At 46.7% G+C, this 6,419-nt stretch overlaps 1 long non-coding RNA gene across 1 annotated transcript; it reads left to right on the forward strand.

Moving 5' to 3' along the window:
• The first annotated feature begins 791 nt into the window (after positions 1-791).
• On the forward strand, positions 792-4,150 carry LOC139153493 (uncharacterized). Its single transcript, XR_011556844.1, has 3 exons — positions 792-949; positions 1,068-1,281; positions 3,997-4,150. It is a non-coding gene; the product is annotated as an uncharacterized lncRNA (long non-coding RNA).
• Positions 4,151-6,419: the final 2,269 nt, after the last annotated feature.

Below are 6,419 nucleotides of genomic sequence, written 5' to 3' on the forward strand. Positions count from 1 at the left end.
ATACAAATCTAATTAATAATAATAATAATAATGATAATAATAATAATAATTATTATTATTATGTTATTCAACATTTTGATACAGTCATTGATTCCCAAAAGAGTACAGTGTCCCTTTCCCAAGACAGACAGTCCAGTATTAGAGGGTTAGTTTCATGGATTCTCCATAATCTTTCAGTTTCCCTGGACATTCTTTCATCTCTCTTGAGTGAAATGATATCTTGCTTAGATATTGTTCCATGGACACGGTTACACTCCAGGGAACTAAAATGGTTCTTATTCCCCCATCAAAAAGCTGGGCAAGGATCTTCAAAGCTAAAGGCGTCACTTCCATCAAAGGTAAAGCATTTGTTACACTGGTGAGCTTCTCCAGCCACTTTGGTTGGTTCCATCTTACTGCCTCCAAATAGAGTTATAGTCACTACAAATGCCAGTCTGCCTGGATCGGAAGCCCACATAGAAGGGAATATTGCCCAGGATCGCTGGGGTCCCAAAGTTAACAACTGCCTCATCAACTTCCTAGAACCAAGAGCAATTTTCCTTGCCCTCAAATATTTTGCCAGTCAGCTGAGAAGACAACATGTCCTTGTGCTCACTGACAACATAGCGGCTAATGCGCATGTTAACAAGCAGAGAGGAACGCAATCAAAATCCTTGTGGCATGAGGCGCTTCAGCTAGGTTTCGGCCAGAAAAATATCTTCTATCTATTGAGGCTGACCACATTTCAGAAGAAGATATTAAAATGACTTCGAACGCGGTAACTATTTTTGTATTCTTTATTTCAGAAGGCTTCTAACTAGACGCTGATACAGTGACAACCCGTACGCGAGTTAGAGAAGAGCGCGTAACACCGGTGGCTCTCTCTATTTATACTTTCCAGCCTGGCAACAGGAGACGCTTGACAGCGATACAATTTTGGTGCCAAGCTGCGGCAGCCAATGGAAAACAGGTAAACAACTTCTATTGCATGCAGTCAATTTTGCTTAACAACTACATAAGTTTAACTTTTGCCAGGCAACAGAATATTCTAGACATAACACTCCTCCCTTTTCTGGATTACTTTGTAGGTTATTCGGAGAGGCAAGTAATAAAGTCCTCCAACCGGGCAGGCTTCCGAGGAGTCCGTTCTGACCTGCGCGGTTCATTCAGCACCTGGACCCTCCACGGAGGAAGAAGGTTCCTCCAAATCTGCAGTGGGATTTACCGGCAGCGCTGGTGATGATCTTTCACGAGCTGGACTTGGCAGAACTGAGGCAGCGCTGAAGTGGTCATTGAAACCCGGTAAGTCCCAATCAATGTGCTCTTGGCCACGGCTGGGTCGGTTATAACTCCCTGTGGGGAGTGAAGGATCAGAAACCCCGTTACTCTGATTGGCCAATTTTTCTCTGAGACTGGCTGTTTCCAGCCTACCTCTTATGTGGTCAATATGCCTCTTCCAGAGGCGACCATCACTCAGTTTAACCATATATGTCTTAGGACCTGTCTTATCAGCAACTACCCCAGTCTCGCACTGGTTACCTCTACCAAAATTTTTAACATATACAGCTTGACCCACAGAGACAGATCGTTCAGTGGATGTTGCATAATTAGGTTTAACATTTATATAAGAAGGGTGTAATCTATCCAGAGGTGACCTCAACCTCCTACCCATCAGTAGCTCAGCTGGGCTTTTATTAGTAGATGTACTAGGGGTGATATGCTGGGATAGCAGGAAAGTGTCCAAACGTTCTTGGATGTTCCCAGGCTCAGACCTTTTAATAGCCTCTTTGGCCACACAAACAAATCTCTCTGCCATCCCGTTAGCCCAAGCTGCATGAGGAGAGACTAATGCATGCCTTATTCCCAGCTGTGCTAGGAATAATTCCATCTGCCTGGAAGTGAATTGGGGTCCATTGTCCGAGACCAAGACATCTGGACACCCATGGATGGCGAACAACCTCCTTAGGGCTTGTATGATGGCACATGATGTAGTTGACCCGAGTAGAATAATGTCCAGCCATTTGGAATATGCATCTACAATTATTAGGAACATGTGTGTGCCAACAGGCCCTGCCAGGTCTATATGCAATCTTGACCACAGTCCTTGGGGGGTGTCCCATGGCACAGGGGGAGTCTTAGGGGAGTTGGGCCGAGTTTCCTGACAGGGAACACAGGTTGCAACCCAATCTTCTATTTCCTTATCCAACCCTGGCCACCACAAATAACCCCTAGCCAGGGCTTTCATCCTGACCACCCCTGGATGGCCCTGGTGTAACATAGTCATTACCTTAGGCCGAAGTGCATTGGGAATGACCATTCGATCTCCCCACAATATACACTTTTTTACCACAGAGAGCTCCAGTCTCCTACTTTTAAATTCCATGACTGAGTGGTCTTCCCCCTTGGGTGGCCATCCTTTCAATATATATTGGACCACCTTCCTTAAGGTTTCTGCAGCCACCTCTATTGCAGTGATGATAGAAGGTTTGACCAAATCAATGAGTAGAACATCACCCACAGGGGCAGGGTCCTCCACCCCCTGGGCCAATGGGCAACAGCTTAGGCCATCCGCATGATTGATTAGGGTTCCCCCTTTATACATAAGTACATAGTCATACCCAGCCAGGAAAATGGCCCACCGGGTCATTCTCCTCTGCTTCTGGAAGGAGAGTCCAGTATGGGTTAACCCCAATCCTAATGGTAGAGACTGAGTTATAAATTAACATGTTAATTAGGCACCGCCCCTTGCCTGCCCCCAAGGGCTCAGTTTTTAAAAACTCAGTCCTAGAAGAGAGACTCATGAGTTTAAGCTAGTAATCAAATTATGTATAATGAATGTTTAATAAATGTTGTGATACTTGATCTAACATGTTTTTTCTTCTTGTTTTTACTGTTTTCCAGACACAGCTTCTACAAGGAGGGGGTCTCTGCCCTTCGTGGGCACCACCCCCCAGCGATCTCCCCGGGAAACCTCTTCCCTCAGAGGGTACTGTTTTGCTAAGGGGATCCAGCCTTGGGTCACTGGCCTCAGCGGCCAAACCGGCTGCAAGCCGAAGGTGGGGGGGGTCCACCCCCCCCACTAGGAGGCTGATGAGAAGGAAGCCGGAAAGCAACTCGCCTGTTCATGAGGATGAGTCTCCAAGCGCTTTTGACAGGGCGCAAGAAAGGATCACGCCGATCATATGTTCAGCGGGGCGGCGAGAGGCTGAAGTCTACAGCCGCTGCCTCAGGGAATTCCCGTTTTTTGAATCGCGGGCGCGCGCGCTCTGGATAATTGCATCTCCCATATGGTCAGCGGGACGGCTGCGGAGGCCGATGTCGGCCGGGCTCAGGGGCCTCAGGTTTCCCTGATAGCCGCACTGAGTATAAAGGGTGAAGTGGAATACCGCCCTAATCAGTCACGATAGCCATTTTCAGCTCAGAATCGGCCGTGACCGCCATCTTGGTAATTTTGGCGGGACCCCCCCCTCCTATATTCCTTGATGGAAGGGGAAAAGGGCGCGAAGGATCGTCCGAGGGGGCGGAGCGACGTGACTTCATCTGTATAATGGATGGGAGGCCATTTTCCAGTGATTGCTGGAGAGCCTCGTAGCGTAAACATTACTTTTCTGTCTTGGACACATTGTGAGGAATCAATCCCTTTCATAAAGTCTCATTAATCTGTGAGTACAATGGAAGCATCGAATGTGGGTGTGGATAAGGCTGCTGCCTCAGTGCCAGCTCCCAAGGCCAAAGACAAGGGGAAATCCAAGCGGCTTCTAAAAAAATCTCGAACTTAGCCATGTAGGCTGTCCAGGTTGTCCGCTCAGGATCGAAAAATTCAGGCGGCTGGAAAATCGATGGGGTCGCCATAAGTAATTATTAGTCTCCAGACCCTCGTCGCCAGTAAAATAACTTCGAACGCGGTAACTATTTTTGTATTCTTTATTATAGAAGGCTTCTAACTAGACACTGATACAGTGACAACCCGTACGCGAGTTAGAGAAGAGCGCGTCTCTCTCTATTTATACTTTCCAGCCCGGCAACAGGAGACGCTTGACAGTGATACAATTTTGGTTCCAAGCCGCGGCAGCCAATGGAAAACAGGTAAACAACTTCTATTGCATACAGTCTATTTTGCTTAACAACTACATAAGTTTAACTTTTGCCAGGCAACAGAATATTCCAGACATAACAGATATCACTAAGGCAGACTGGTTAAGCCACCAACAGGTAGGCCAAACGGAATGGCGTTCCCATCCAGAGTTCTTCAGGTGGGTAGCATGTAGACTGGAGCAATCACTAGTGAACTTGATTACCATCCCACAGAACAACCAGGTGCCACATTTCTATTCTCGCTTTCCTTCAAGGTGAGCAGAAGTGACCAACGCCCTTCAAACATCATGGTTGCTAGTACTTCTCTACCCTTCCCTTCTTTCCCTTTGTTGTCTAAGGTAAGTTTGCAAGGTGATTCTGCATGCCTCCAAACTTATTTTGATAGCTCCAAATTGGCCACGCAGGGTGTGGTTCGCAGACCTAATGTCTCTGTCACGCATACTGCCACTTGGACTACCAATGTGGAAGTGATGTGCCGGTGCCTGGAAGTTGTTAGGGTGTGGATGGGTGTCGACAGACTCAAACTCAACCCTGATAAGACGGAGTGGCTGTGGGTTTTGCCTCCCAGGGACAATTCCATTTGTCCATCCATCACCTTGGGGGGGGAATTATTGACCCCCTCAGAGAGGGTCCACCACTTGGGCATCCTTCTCGATCCACAGCTCACATTAGAGAAACATCTTTCAGCTGCGGGGGGGGGGGGCGTTTGCCCAGGTTCGTCTGGTGTACCAGTTGTGGCCCTATTTGGACCGGGAGTCACTGCTCACAGTCACTCATGCCCTCATCACCTCAAGGCTCAACTACTGTAATGCTCTCTACATGGGGCTACCTTTGAAAAGTGTTTGGAAACTTCAGATCTGCAGAATGCAGCTGCGAGAGCAATCATGGGCTTTCCTAAATATGCCCATGTTACACCAACACTCTGAAGTCTGCATTGGTTGCCGATCAGTTTCCAGTCACAATTCAAAGTGTTGGTTATGACCTATAAAGCCCTTCAGGGCATCGGGCCAGAATATCTCCGGGACAGCCTTCTGCCACAAGAATTCCAGCAATCAGTCAGGTCCCACAGAGTTGGCCTTCTCCGGGTCCCGTCGACAAAACAATGTCGATTGGCAGGACCCAGGGGAAAAGCCTTCTCTGTGGCAGCCCTGGCCCTCTGGAACCAGCACCCCCCAGAGATCAGAATTGCCCACACCCTCCTAGCCTTTCATAAGCTCCTTAAAACCCACATCTGTCATCAGGCATGGCAGAACTGAGATATCCTTTCCTTCTAGGCCTATACAATTTATACATGGTATGTTTGTGTGTGTGCTTGTTTGGTTTTTAATAAGGGTTTTTTAGTTATTTTAAATATTAGATTTCTTATATGCTGTTTTTATTATTATTGTTAGCTGCCCCGAGTCTACAGAGAGGGGCAGCATACAAATCTAATAAATAAATAAATAAACGTGGCAGGATCTTCTCAGCCAGGGGGAGATTCTTTATCCAGAGATTCACTGGTTACAGCTAGCCGCTTGGCAGTTGAGCGGGAGGTCCTTCTATACAAACAGTATGACAGAGACATAGTGGACATCATCCAAGCATCCAGGATGCCCTTCCACTACCATGCCACATGGAAGGTTTTTTTCAAATTGGTGTCTGTCTGAGGGTCTCTTGCCCTTTTGCATACCTATACCAAAACGACTCTTTTTTCTTAAACAAGGGACTATCGCCACGGACTCTTCAGCGACAAATGGCGGTGTTATCTTCAGTGTTGTCTTGCAAACACTTTAAATCCTCAGCACATTACCCCACAGTTTCCCGTTTCCTTAAAAGGGCATTTAATATCAAGCCCCCGTTATCCACCATTTTCCACCTGGGATTTGCCATTTGTGTTTGAGTCTTTCACAGGGCTGCCTTATGAGCCCTTATACGAGGCTTCCTTGTCACTCTTAACATACAAGATTGTATTTTTGATGGCTATTAACTCCGCTAGGCATGTATCAGAGTTGGCCTCCCTTTCCATTAGGCAGAATTTATGTATTTTCCACTCTGATAGGTAGTTCTTCATTTGGACCCTTCATTTACTCCCAAAATTAATTCAATTTTTCACTGCTCTCAAGAGCTAGTGTTACCTTCTTTTTGTGCGAATCCCACAAACCAATTAGAAAATAAGTGGAACTCTTTAGACTCTTTAGAAGAGCCACTAAGGTGTACTTGGACAGGACAGCTCCTTTTCGGAAAACAGAGGCCTTGTTTATTACGTATGGTCCACAATCTAGAGGTCTGAAGGCTTCAGCTTCTAACATTAGCAGATGGATAACAGCTACCATAAATCATGCATTCGCCTTAAAGGGCAGCCCTCT

Source organism: Erythrolamprus reginae, chromosome Z, assembly GCF_031021105.1.
Source record: "Erythrolamprus reginae isolate rEryReg1 chromosome Z, rEryReg1.hap1, whole genome shotgun sequence".
Lineage (NCBI taxonomy): Eukaryota > Metazoa > Chordata > Lepidosauria > Squamata > Dipsadidae > Erythrolamprus > Erythrolamprus reginae.